This window comes from Pteronotus mesoamericanus, unplaced genomic scaffold, assembly GCF_021234165.1.
Source record: "Pteronotus mesoamericanus isolate MK-2021 breed Mesoamerican mustached bat unplaced genomic scaffold, CSHL_Meso_final contig_42, whole genome shotgun sequence".
In the NCBI taxonomy this organism is placed as follows: Eukaryota; Metazoa; Chordata; class Mammalia; order Chiroptera; family Mormoopidae; genus Pteronotus; species Pteronotus mesoamericanus.
This window is the reverse complement of record NW_026555157.1, coordinates 5,317,332-5,332,440: the sequence shown is the minus strand read 5'-3', so window position 1 is coordinate 5,332,440 and position 15,109 is coordinate 5,317,332. Positions and strand designations below refer to the sequence as shown.

Sequence of the window (15,109 nt, the reverse complement as noted above, 5' to 3'; positions counted from 1 at the left end):
AGGGAGAGAAACACTAATGTATGAGAGGTTGGGTCTCTCACACACCCCCAACTGAGGCCCTGGTCCACAACCCAGGAATGTGCTCTGACCAGGAATCAAACTGGCAAACTTTCAGTTCACAGGCTGGTGCTCAATCCACTGAACCACACTAGCCAGGGTTAATTCTATGGATTTTTTCAGTGATTTTTATGATTATAGTTTGTTTTAAATTGACACACTCTGAACTTCAAGTAATATCATATCACTTTATCTAAAATATATACTTTATTTTAGTGTGTACTCTAAAACAGTATACTTCTGGGCATTTTTGCTATTACTTTCATATATTTTACTTTTAAATATGACATAAATCCTCCAATATGTTTTATTATTTTGGCTTTAAATTGTTAATAATCTTTTATCATATTTGAAAAATAAAATAAAAATGTCTTCTTTAAAAGTATATTTTATTGATTATGCTATACCAGTTTGTCCCATTTTTTTTATCCCCTTTATACCCTCAACCCTGCACCGCCACACCACTAGCTATCGCTCCTCCCCTTAGTTCATGTCCATGGGTCGTATCCATAGGTCATAAAAGTTCTTTGGTTTCTCCATTTCCTATACTATTCTTAACCTCTCCCTGTCTATTTTGTACCTACCATTTATGCTTTTTTTCCCCCTGTATCTTTCCCATTCTCCCCCTCCTCTTCCCTACTAATAACCCTCCAAGTGATCTCCATTTCTGTGTTTCTGTTCCTGTTCTAGTTGCTTGCTTAGGGTTTTTTTTTTTTTTTTTTTTTTTGATTCAGCTGTTCACAGATGTGAGTTTGTTGTCATTTTACTGTTCATAGTTTTGATCTTCTTTTTTTTTTATAAGACCTTTTAACATTTCATATAATAAGGACTTGGTGATGATGAACTTCTTTAACTTGACCTTATCTGGGAAGCACTTTGTCTGTCCTTCCATTCTAAATGATAGCTTTGCTGGATAGAGTGATCTTGGGTGTGGGTCCTGGCCTTTCATGACTTCAAATACTTCTTTCCAGCTCCTTCTTGTCTGCAAGACTTATTTTGAGAAATCAGCTGACAGTCCTATGGGGAATCCTTTGTAGGTAACTGTCTCCTTTTCTCTTGCTGCTTTTAGGATTCTCTCCTTATCTTTAATCTTGGGCAATGTAATTATGATGTGCCTTGGTGTGTACTTCCTTGGGTCCAAGTTCTTTGGGACTCTCTGAGCTTCCTGGACTTCCAGGAAGTCTATTTCCTTTGCCAGATTGGGGAAGTTCTCCTTCATTATTTTTTCAAATAAGTTTTCAATTTCTTGCTCTTTCTCCATCTGGCACCCCTATGATTTAGATGTTGGAATATTTAAAGTTGTCCCAGAGGTTCCTAAGCCTCTCCTCAATTTTTTGAATTCTTGTTTCTTCATTCTGTTCTGGTTGAATGTTTATCTCTTCCTTCTGCTCTAAATCGTTGATTTGAGTCCTAGTTTCCTTCTGTTTATTGTTGGTTCCCTGTATATTTTCCTTTATTTCACTTTGCATAGCCTTCACTGTTTTCTCGATTTTGCAACCAAACTCCACCATTTCTGTGTGCATCCTGATTACCAGGGTTTTGAACTCTGTTTGATAGGCTGGCTATCTCTTTGTTGTTTAGTACTATTTTTGAAGTTTTGGTCTATTTTTTGATTTGGGCCATACTTCTTTGTCGTGGTGCACCTTTTATGTTGTAAGGGGTAGAGCCTTAGGTGTTCACCAGGGTAGGGCAACCCACTTTGATGCATTGTGGTGCCCTATGTGTGGGAGTGGTCAGAGAGGGATCAATGTCACTTTCTGGGCTCTTAGCCAGCTTGCAATCATTTCCTCTTCTACCCATAAGTGAATTTGTTCCTTCTGATGCTGATACCCACAAGGGTGGGTTTGTGTACATTCTAGGATCCTGTGGGTCTCTCCAATGGACTATCCTGTGAGGCTGGGAGTTTATTCCACTGCCACAACCCCCACAGATTTTTACAGCCAGAAGTTTTGAGGTTTTCATTTCCCAAGCTGGAACCTTGAGTTGTGTGGAAAAGAGACAGAGTTCTAACTATGCAAGAAGTTAGTAGCTTTTTTGTAATATCAATGAATATTTAAAAAATTTCACAGGGATTAGCAAATCCTGAACTTTTAAACATTGTCCTGAAAACCTAATACCTTAATTTTGCAGGTGGAACATCAAGAAGGGGTTCTTTAAAAAATACATAAGAAATCAGGTTGGAGGCATACACAATGCTTGCCTCCTTGATAAGAACTGCAAAAAGTACAACTAGGCTAAACACAAATATTATCCAGAATTGTCAGGAAATTGAGATATATGGAAGTCCAACAACCAAGGATTTAAGGAAGCTACATTCATCCAGATGGGTAGGAGGGGTAGAGACACAGAGAAGCACATAGAGAGGCACAGAGTGTTGTAGAGGTGTGGAGATTTGGAGTGATGCAGAGAGGTGTGGAGATGAGAAAGGGGTGGTCCCACATCCACATGTGGTGGATGAAAATTGGAAGGGATACCTCAGAAACAAGAGATCCCAGCCCCAGACCCAACCACCCAGCCCAGGGTTCAAGTGCCAGGAAAATAAATCTCCATAACCAGGCTGCAAATACCTGCAGAGGTTGGGCCAGCAGAAGGAGCTGTGGGATTCTCAAAAAACTCCTCTTAAAGGACCTGAAAAAGACTTAGGACTGATGCAGACCTACCCCCTCTAGGGTTCAGCACCAAGGCAACAGCTGGATGGCCACCAGTGGCATACAAGGAGAAAGTTAAGTGACTGGTAAAAAGGTGAGTGCCAGGAGAAAACTTCCTCCTTGGCAAAACTCCAAAGGCCAGGTAACAGCATTGTCCTCTCTGAGCCCTCCCCCACACTGAGCCATAGAGTGGTGACATGGGTGACATAGGGGTTGCCAGGGGGAGAAGAGGAAGAGCAAGATTACAACCTAGATTAGTCTATCCAGCAAAGCTATCATTTAGACTTTAAGGGCAGATAAAGTTCTTCCCAGACTAGAAAAAATGAAAGGAATTCATTATCACCAAGTCATTATTATAAGAAATGTTAAAGGTAATTACAAAAGAAAAAGAAGATAAAAACAACAGACATTAAAATGGCAATAAATTCACAACTATCAATAATTGAATCTAAATAACAAACTAAACAAACAAGCAGAACAGGAACAGAATCATAGACAAGGAGATCATTTGGAGGGTTATCATTTGGGAGGATGAAGGGGGGAGAATGGGGAAAAAGATGCTGGGATTAAGAAGCACAAACTGGTAAGTACAAAATGATGGGAGATGTTAAGAACAGTGTAGGAAATGGCATAGCCAAAGAACTTGCATGCATGACCCATGGACATAAACTAAGGGAGGAAATTGTTGGAGGGAATGCAGGTACTGGGTGGTAGGGGGCAAAGGGTGGAAAAGTGGGACAACTATAATAGCATAATCAGTAAAATATATCAAAAGAACACAAAAAATCATATTTTCAAATGGGCATTATAATGAATGATTTGATAAAGATTTTTCATGGCTTACTAATTTGACAGTAGAAGTCACATTTGATTAACTAGGCTAAGTGTCTGCTGTGAAGAGCAGCTTAAACAGAGAGAAATAATCATCTCTTGCTGCCAGACTGTCACTTTGGTATATTCAGATCCTTTTCCCTGTTTAAGGGTCTCTCCTCATGGTACACACTAACTGTTTTACAAAGCCCTCCCCAAAATGCTTGAAATACTCAAAGAAAACTCCCATGTATCATATTGGAGGGAAAATGCAATTTCACAATATAAAATAACTTTTAATTTATTTTCTAAAATCTGACTTTGTGTTTCTGTCAAGAGGCAGAAACAAGAACTTTCCCCCAAAGATTCCCAACAATGGGTCGTCCAAGATATCAGAGAAATAGAAATAACTGGAGCTCCCTCCATCCAATATTTGGGGCTAACTTAAATAAATATTACTGGCATAACAAAACAGTTTAGTGTTTTAAGCTCAACCACTAAAACAACTCAAAAATATAATTATCATTCATTGGACAGTTAGTTTATGTCAAACACTAGATTAAGTGCATTGCAGGTATAATTTACAGCTGTATTAGATAGGTATTATTATTCCAATGTCCACATGAATATACTAAGACATCAAGAATTTAAAACATATTGCAAAATCAAGTCATTAAGAATTAGCAGAGATGGGATTTATAATACAGTAAAATACTGACTCTAAAATTTGGATATTTCTATATTCTTCTCAAATTGTTCCCATTACACATTTTTATACAATTTTCTTATTGGGGAGTAAAACAAGTTTTTATTTTCCAGTTTTCTTACTTTTGAAATGGTATTGGTACTATCTTCTTTGATTGAATCACATTGTTGTTATAGGATAACATTATAGTAGATAAGTTGACCTGCTTTGAAAATTAAGTTTCTTGCAAGTCCTATGAATGTTAATTCAATTTCCCTCAAGAATATGGTAACATTAGTCACCTCTAGGAGGGAACCAGCATGATGGAAGAAAAGAGTAGGAGAGAGAATTTTCATTATGTGCCCCTTTAATCTTTTTAACCATGTAACTACATAAACTAATCAAATAAATAAAATTTAATTAAAAATAATTTCAAATGATCCATGTAGTAATGGATTATAGTTCAAAAAACCAATATGAATTCATGTTCAGTTTAATATAGATGCAGATGGTTATATATAGAAATATTTAAAGATATGTGTATATATATATAAAAGCTAGTATACACACATATATTTTTGGTTGTGTTAGCTTAGAGGACCTAAAAACATAAAGATATCCCTGTAGTAACAAGTATACCTAATGCCCAGACTTTTGTTTCCAATACTAGTTTCTGATAAAAGGAACCAGAGCTCCTTTGCAAAATTGCTTGTTCTAAGACTGAGAGACAAGATATATAAAATAGGAAGCATTTCATTGTATCAGAAAGTAAAAAAATTCTCAAAAAAAAAAAAAAAGCCACAATGATGGGGGTACAAATCAGCACAGAAACCACTGAAAGAGCTCCCAATGGCTAAAGCTGGAAAAATTTAAGCAAGGAAATAAAGTAGTATTGGGTTTTACCACAAAGTATAAAATAAATATTCATGGGTGCATACAAACATAAAAACAGGCTATATAGTTAATAAATGAAGAAGAAAAAAATCTTCAGAGCAGAATTCCAAATAATTTATGTAGATACTCTGCCCTCAATGAGAATATACATACCTCACTATTCCATAGGTGAGGAATGGAAATAGTGGCTTCCTCCCACATACTACAGTATGGAGCAAGGGGAAATGAATAACTTTACAGTAGAAAAGACTGGACAATAAATACTACCTCAGCCAAATTCAACATCAGCAGTCATAAATCATGTTGATAGTGTATGTACCTTTGAAATGATGAGATGAAAATGGCACTATAACTCTGTGGTCTTCCTCCCAATAACCCATAACCATACATAAAAAACAGTGAGCAAAAGAAATGGTCGATATAAAAGATATTTTTAGGAAAATCAAGATGGCAGAGCAGTGGAGTGGAAGTCACACTGACCTCTGAGGACAAATCTGGAATTACAGCTAAATTGTGGAGAAATCACCTGGAACAAACAACTGAACAATAGTGAGAAGGTCTTATAACCTCGGACAGACAGAAGAATCAACTTTAGCACAACATAACTGGTAAGGCATACAGTAGAGACTTGAGAAGGTGGGCAGGGCACCCATGGGCAGCAGCACCAGAAAGATACTGAAATGGGCAGTTGGATCCTCCTGAGAAGAGTGGGGTCTAAAACCATAAGTGGGGATCTCCAGTCTACAGCACCAGAGCCCAAAAAAGTACACAGATAACAGCCAGCTGAGAAAAGCGGCAGGGTTGTTCTCTGCCAGAGTAAAGATGCAAAGAGCCACATAAAGGGCCAACACATTAATTTTTATTTGAAGCCACTTACCCTGGGCTCCGGCAAAGGCAGGGGCAGAGTGGGTGAGAGAGACCGGAGGAGAGACTGGGGAAGGGGGCTTTGGGGAGAGAACTGAGAGATTAGCCATCGGGATCTGGTACTGAGTTATCCCCTTTGAGGAAGCAGCCATTTTGCTAAGGCAGAGACCATGCCCCCTGAGTGGCAGCAATGTGAGAGGACCCAATAGCCCCATACCCAGGTGGGACTCAACCATACCCAACCATACTGGTGGGGCCCAGTAGTGGTATAGCTGGACTGCTGAGTAGAGTCGCAGCCACAGATAGTAGATCCCTGGCTAAAGAGGGTGCAGAGTGGTCTAGAGGCACTTGATGAGAAACTGGAGATGGAGGCTTTGGGACGAGAACAGAGAGTAGCTGGAAGGATCCCTGTGCTGACTCTTCCCCCATATGGAAGCACCTATCTGGCTCAGGCAGACCACTCTCCTGAGTGTCAAAAGTATGAGAGGACCCAAGAACCCCCTATGCCCCCAAGTGGGACTCCGCCCTGCCCTGGGCTGTCTAAGCTGACCTGTTGAGTGCAGAGACACTAGATTAACAGCTGAAGGAGACAGCCACAGACAGTAGATTCCTGGAAGTCTCAAACAGACTGTCTAAGGTCAGACAGGGACGACATCTGACATCATCAGAGGCAGATCCAGAAAGAAAAAAACAAACAGTGGTCTCCTACCGTAGAAGTGCACACCACAAAGGCCGGAAATCTAGACAGATCAATTGAAGAAGCAGAAGTAAAAAAGAAGAGTCTCCAAAATAATGGGAAGACAAAGAAACACCTCCACTCAAAGGGAAAGGAGGAATCCCCAGAAAGAGAACTAAATGAAATACGGGAAAGTAAACTAACAGATATTAAATTCAAAACAATGGTTCTAAGGAAGCTCAATGAGCTCAGTGAGCTCAGAGAGAATTACCAAAAACTACAGGGAAACTATGAAGAACTTACTGCAAACTATATCAGCATGAAAAAGGACATAGAATCTATGAATAAGACACAAGAGGAAATAAAGAATACAATTTCTGAATTGAAGAACACAGTAGAAGGAATCAAAAGCAGGCTAGATGAAGCAGAGGAACGAATCAGTGAGCTGGAGGACAAGACAGAAAAAAGCTCCCAGAAAGAGCGAAAAAATGAAAAAAGACTAAAAAAGAATGAAGAAGTGTTGGGGGAAATGCAAGGCAACCTGTAATGTAATAATACCTGTATAATAGGGATACCAAAAGGAGAAGAGGATGAAGAAGGGATAGAGAAGCTGCTTGAAAAAGTAATGATGGAAAACTTCCCTAATTGGAGGAGAGAAAATGTCACACAAGTCCAGGGAGCACAGAGGGTCCCATTCAAGAGGAACACAATGAGGCCCCCTCCAAGACACATCATCATTAAAATGGCAAATATGAAAGACAAAGAGAGAATCCTAAAAGTAGCAAGAGAGAAAGAGGTAGTAACATATAAGGGAGCCCGGGCATGTCCAGCAGCTGACTTCTCAACATAAACACTACAAGCCAGAAGGGAATGGTAAGAAATATTCCAAGAATTGAAAAGCAAAGGCCTGCAACCAAGACTGCTCTACCCAGCAAGGGTCTCCATTAAAAAGATGAAATAAGAAGTTTCCCAGACAAAAGAAGACTAAAAGACTACACCTCTACCAAACCAGCACTGTGAAAAATGCTAAAGGGACTGTGTTAAGAAGATGAAGAAAAAGAGTCTATGAATACCAAGTTCCTTTCACAGTTACCAATATTTGATATTACCTACATTTTTAAATATGTATTTATCTGATTGTGACAATGATATGTTATTTTGTTTCTTTATTGTTTTTTGAAACTAAACCTGCTTTTATATATTCCTTGCCTGTTTCTATTATTTTTAAAAAGCTTTAAATGACTTTTTGTATCCTTTATCCATTTATCGATTAAAGGTTTGTAGAATTTATTTTCCCTAAAAAACAACTATTAACCCTTTATTAGATATGTGGCAAATATATTCCCATTCTACTCCTTGTTCTTTAACTTTTTTATATGTATATTACTATATAGTCTTAAATGTTTAATATAGTAATATTATCAATATTTTATTTTATAGTTTCTGAGTTTGAATATTTTACTTAGGGTATTAAAAATATTATTTTGTATTTTCTCCTAAAACTCCTTAGATTCTACATATTGATTTTTAACTCACCTGAATATTCCTTGTATAATGTGTGAAATAGGACTCTATATTTGTTTTATTTCAAGTAATAGTGGCCCATGCACCTTATTTGTTGAATAAGCCTTATTTTCCCCCTTGGTTTGAAATATCAATTTAATCATATTTTACATTGTTAGACATATACATTTGTCTCTAGAATGCTCGTTATATTTCATTTATCTACTTGATTATTTCTGTGCTTGTGTCATGTTGTTTTAATTGCTGAGACTTTATAATGGTCTTACATTTTTTAATATTTTATAATTGTTTGACATAAAAATATAAAATCAATCTGCATTTAAAAAAGAAAGAAAGAAGAAAGAAAGAAAGAAAGGAGAAAGAAAGAAAGAACTCCTACCTTTTGTGACAACATGGATGGAACTGGAGAATATCATGTTAAGTGAAGTAAGCCAGTTGGTGAAAAACAAATACTATATAATCTCACCTATAAGTGGACTCTATTCAACAAAATAAACTAATGAACAAAATAAACCAAAGGCATGGAAACATGGAGCAGAGTGAAAGTGACCAGAGGAGATGGGGAAAGATGACAATGGTGGAAAGAAGGAGAAGAGACTAGACAAAGAGCATGTATGAATAACCCATGGACATGGACAACAGAGTGGGAATTGACTATGGGAGTGGGGGATGGGTGTTGGATAGGTGGAGAGAGGAAAGAGGGAAAATGGAGACAACTGTAATAGAATAAACATGATTTTAAAAATAAATAATAAAGACAGCTGCAGATAGGATTTTGTTGATTGTATCACACATTTGACATATTCTTTCATGTCATGTAGTTTCTCTATATTATTAGAATTATATTCAGTTTATTTATATATTTTTTGGCAAGACAAGATTATGGCAAGGTTGCCAAACACCTATGAGCACAGTAAGAAAATGTAGGTACTTTATCTTGTTACAAGCAGGAAACATTTTTAAAGTAAAATGCATTATATAGATGTATCTAATGATCATTCTATTTGAAGTATAAATGCATTTATATTAATGTAGACCAGAATGCACAAATAGATCCTGTATATGCTTCTTATCTTTAATTATTTCTTGTTTATTCTATATTCATCCTCTTGATATTGCCTTCTAAAAAACTATGCATTAATTAAACATATAAAAGAATACATATATTATATACTAAATGCTAAAGAATAATGAAACATGAACCCATATGTTTATCTTCTGCTAAAGAACTAAGAGTGTTGCCAGAATCTTTGATGCTTCTGTGCATCCCTCCCTAATTCCATCCTTTTTACTCTCTTTCAGGTATTTATTATTCTCTTGCTTTTCTTCAAATTTAACATCAATATGAGTAACTTTTTTATTTCTGCCTATATACTAAAGCTTTATGTAAATGAAATTATAATATTTGATCTAAAATATATAAAATATGCTTCTTTGGTGACTTCCCCTTCCTCCCCCCCAGTATGTTCTTGAACAGTGACTTTGATCATTCAGGTATGTCAGAGTTTCTCAACCTCAGCACTATTGACATTGGATCTGGATAATTATTTGTTATGAAGGGTTGGCTTGTGTATAGTGAAGTGTTTAGTAGCATCTCTGGTCTCTACCAATGCTCCTGGTCATGATAATCATAAATGCCTTTAGCCATTGCCAGTTGTCCCCTGGAGGACCAAATCTTGCTTAGTTGAAAATCGCTGGTCTGTGTTACTGTATATAGCTGAAGTTCATCCAGTTTCACTGAGAGAGACTATTTTATTTCCAGATTATGCTACTTTAGGTTTATCTATTCTTCTGTTGATGATATTTGCATTTCTCCAAATTTATGGTATTACAAAACATGCTACCATGAATATATTTGTACACGGCCCCTGGTACATGTATGCTGTAATTGCTCTAGAGGTGAATGTGAAAGAGTAGAAATGCTACCTAATGAGGTTTGCAAATCTCCAATTTCAAAGTTAAAGACAAAATAATTTTCAATTTTCTTCTGTCTCTTTTTACAGATACTCAACACACGCATCCTTTAATGTCTTGTTTCCTAAGTATTAAAATATTGGACAGTACCATGGATGCAGCCAATGGAAAAAACATAATGGTAAGGTCAATGCTTCTTTACTTAGGTTCTAGAAAGTAATTAATTGTGTGTAGATTTTTTTAACCTCTATTATATATATGGGCTAATTTATTTTTTCTTTTAAATTATTTTATTGATTTTGTTGTTACCATTGTCCCAATTTTTCCCCCTTTGCCTCCCTCCATCCAGCACCCCTCACTCCCTCAGACAATCCCCACACCATTGTTCATGTCCATGGGTCATGCATATAAGTTCTTTGGCTACTCAATTTCCTATACTCTATATTACATCCTATGGATATTCTGTGACTGCCAATTTGCAATTCTTTATCCCCTCACCTCTTCACCATTTTCTACAAACCTCCCTCCTATTTGGCAGCCATCAAAATGCTCTCTATGTCCATGATTCTGTCTCTGTTATTGTTTCCTTAGTTTGTTTTTCAGATTCAATTGTTGATAGGTATGTATTTATAGACATTCTATTGTTTATAGTTGTGATCTTCTTTTTCTTTAAAAAGACACTTCAGTGTTTTATACGATAATGGTTGATGATGAACTCCTTTAGTTTTTTCTTGTCTGGGTAGCTCTTTATCTGCCCCTCAATTCTAAATGATATCTTTCCTGGGTAGAGCAATCTTGGCTGTAGGTCGCTATGTTTCATGACTTTGAATATTTCTTGCCAATCCCTTCTAGCTTGCAAAGTTTCTTTTTAGAAACCAGCTGACAGTCTTATGGGAACTCCCCTGTAGGTAACTAACTGCTTTTCTCTTATTGCTTTTAAGATTCTCTCTTTATCTTTAACCTTTGGCATTTTAATTATGGTGTGTCTTGGTGTGGTCTTCTTTGGGTCCATCTTGTTTGGGACTTCTGCTTACTGGGCTTGTATGTTTATTTCCTTCACCCAGTTAGGCTACTTTTCTTTCACTTTTTTCAGTTAAGTTTTCAGTTTCTTGCTCTTCCTCTTCTCCTTTTGGCACCCCTGTGATTCAGATGTTGGTATGTGTAAAGATGTCCTTGAGGTTCCTAAGCCTCTCTCTTTTTCTTTTTTAAATTCTTTTTCCTTCTGCTCTCCTGATTGAATGTGTTTTTCTTCCCTGTGTCTGAAATCATTAATTTGATTCTCAGCTTCATCCTCTCCACTGTTGGTACCCTGTAGATTTTTCTTTTTCTTTTTTGAAGCTGACAAACACTTTATGTAGGACTACACAACTATGCACAGAAAATGTAGGTCACTCATTAAAGCAATTTATGATAGTATACTACCATCTCATTTCCCAGGCCACCAAGTAGGTTCTAAATAGATATATTATTGACTTTTCAAGTTAAAGTCCATGGAGAAATAATGAAGCTCTATGCTCCTTCTACCAAATCCACAAGGCCCCAAGGATTTATAACACCCTGTATTTATATATTACTGAAACAAAAGTACTAAGAAATGACTATATCAGATATGCTGATAGTTTCTATTCTATAGATGGTGGGGGCAGAGTGAGGGTTGTTGATTAATGCTACTTCTGAATCACTAAGGGGTTGCAATCCAACATGAAAAATAGATCATTTTATTTCACTTTGTAGTTTAAGAACACACACATGTGTAGCTGTGCCATTTCCCCATCTGAAATCTTTGGTGTGAGCTTTCATTTACCAAATTCCCACCATAAATTCTTAATAACTCTCCACAACGACCCCAAATGACTTCCATATGCAAGCCTCTGCATACTCTTCATGTAGACTAACTTCCACTAAAGGACTTAGAAAAAAGCCACCAAACCTCTCATAAGTTCCACTGCCAAAGAAAGTGACCCATGCATATACTTTATCCTACAGAATGTAAAAATTACAAGACAACATAAAGATCATTCATTATATTACCCAATCAATTTAGTGACAGTATCAATAACACACAAATGCCTGTTCTAACCATAGGTAAACAGGGGGAAAAATAGAGGATATGTGGTCCAAGGAAAGACACACACTAAAAATGATAAAATTATTTTTATAGACATTTCTCTTGGCTATAATAATTGATTTAAATTAGGTTGCTAATAAGAATCAAAAGGAGCATAATTAAACAATTCCCAAAGTTAGTCATTTTTGCTATACTTGTACAAATACTTGAACCTTCTAAGAAGGCTGCTAAGAAAAATTTTATTTGCAAATTTTGACATAGTCTTTAAGTCAGAATTGAAAACCATAATAAGCAACTTCTTTGCATAGTTGTTACCTTTGACCAAGGCATAATAATTCACTTAGATAAATATCTTTCATAACCTACCTAAAAATATAAATTCTCTAAACTGTCTCCTCTGCTATAGGCATCCTTTGATTATTAACTATAAAACAGCAAACTTTGGCATACTCTAAGGCTAGTCTTATAAGTTAGTGAAAACCTTTATACGTTTAGCATTATATCTCAAATCTGGAGAGTTTTCTCATTATGAATGCTTAAATATTTAAATCACAAATTGAAATGCCAGTGGAAATTAACACATGAAAAGAAACTGACAGGAAAATTTAAACACCCAGAGCATACAAATATCTCCAATCATTATGAACTTTGAACTTAAATAGCACACTTTCTTAAATTCCAACTGCAGGAAAACCATACTATTGTAAGGTTCAATATGATTTAAGTTAATTCAAGTTTTTTCCAATTTTTGACATCAATATTAGAGTTACAGTTTTATTATAGTAACAGATAGTTGTTACAGTGAGATCTGCACACATATACAGAAGTGTTATATTTAAATTCATATAGAACAACCGTTACATTTTTAAATTACAACTTTTGAAGTTAGAAGATGAAGTATAGCCTAAGTTTTACAACAAAGAAAACAAAAATACAGAAGACAAAAATAGAGTTGACAATAAAATATAACTATCTGTTCTTGGTACAACACGTGGGAACTCTATCAGAAAGCTATATCTTCTTAATCTGATTGTCCAAATCATTAAAATATGGATGATTCAGTGCCATTTTGCCAGAAACTCATTTGGCAGGATTGTAGACTAACATTTCTGAGAGCAGATCCAAGCCATTTTCATCCATGTTTTGGAAATGGGATGCTAAGTTTCCTGGTTTCTACTTGGGAAATGTATTCTTACAGTCCTGTAAAGATTCCACATCTGGTCACACTTTGTTGTTGGAGTTACCCAAACCTCTGAAAACCCTGAAAAGTCAATAAATTTCTAAGTCACCATGGAAAAATGGTTTCTTAGTTGCTAATTCAGCAAATATGGTGCTTATACTCCAAATGTCAGCTGTAGTCAAATAGAGAGTTGACCCTAGCAATACTTCTGGAGATCTATACCAAAGTGTTACTACCTCATGTGTATATATTCTCATAGGTATTTCAAAAGCCCTGGAAAGACCAAAATCAGCCAGTTTAACTTCCATTTTCATCAAATCAATAGATTTCAAGGTTTTAAGTCTCTGTATAGAGCTCTTTTAAAGTGACAAAGCACAACCCCTTGTAGGATTTGATACAAATAGCTCTTAACAGGAGAAGGATCCATGGATTGACCAGGAGGGATAGAATCCAAACATTTCTTTAAATCCATGGAAAGGTATTCAAAGATGAGATATAACCTGGAATCCTGCATGAGCACATGTTAAAGACTGACTATATTTGGGTGATGGAATCCTTTTAATAGATAAATTTCCTGAATTGCAGTAATAGGAACCCCTTCCTCTTCATTTTATAGTCTGATTTTCTTCATGGCTACCATTTGACCTGTGGTTTTGTGTCTACCCTTATATACAACTCCATGAGACCTTCTCCAATTTTCTCTATTTTTATATAGTCCTCCATAGTCAATCAATAATTATGGTAGATGCCCAGCAACTCTACCTGGCTAATCACCCTGCAGTAAAAGCGGTGGCAGTTGTGGTTACCACGTTAGTATCATTCTCTCCTTAACTTCCCAGAGCCAGCTTGGAAGATAAGGGCTAGATTTTTCTTTATTTCACTTAATGTAACTTTTGTTTCTGTATGGGTCTTTTCATGGTGTTGAAGTACCTAATGAATTCCTGGACCATATAGACAACCAGTGTTTTACACTGTGCATATGATTGGTTGCTTATCTGCATTTCATTCAGTTCTTTTTTCTAGAGTTTTGTTCTGTTCTTTCATTTGGGCCCTATTTCTTTGTTTTCTCATTTTGGCAACTTCCCTAAATTTGTTTCTGTATATCAGGTAGAGCTGCTATGATCCCTGTCTTAATGTACTTGGTAAGTGGTATGTGGCAGAGCCTTATATAATTGCCAGGGTGCGGCAACCTGTTTCACCACTATGTTGCTCTGTGTTGGGGTGGGCTCATGGAGAGGACAATGCCACTGCCTGGCCTCTGGAATTTGGCCCAGGAGGAACCTGTTTGTCTCTTGCACTTCACTTTCTCCCCATATGCCACTGATGCCCTTCCAGCTCTTGTTCTGGTGCTGAATCCCTCAGGGCTTGGTTCTGTGTGAACAATAAGTCTGTTGTGGGGCCTTCAAGAGGATACTGTTTCTTCTGCTTCCCAAACTACCACTGCTTTTACAGCCAGAAGTTATAGGGATATATCTTCCTGGTGCTGGGACCCTGGGCTGGATGGTCTGGAATGGGGCTGGGATCCCTCACTCCCAAGGTTTTCCTCCTGTTTTTTATCCACCTCACATGGATGTGGGACTGCCAATTCCCATCTCCGTGCCTCTTTAAGTCACTCCACATCTCCAAGCCTCTCCACATCTCTGCCTTTCCTACCAGTCTGGATGAATGTGGCTTCTTAAGACCTTTCTTGTCAGACTTCCACACAGCTCAATATTCTGACAACTTTGATGATATTTGTTTTGTAGTGTAGCTGTATTTTTTGTTATAGTTGTGTGCGAAAGCAAGGCAT

At 36.8% G+C, this 15,109-nt stretch overlaps 1 pseudogene; it reads right to left on the bottom strand.

The window, feature by feature from the left end:
- Positions 1-13,151: 13,151 nt before the first annotated feature.
- LOC129073571 (cyclin-dependent kinase 1-like) lies at positions 13,152-14,043 on the bottom strand (annotated as a pseudogene).
- Positions 14,044-15,109: the final 1,066 nt, after the last annotated feature.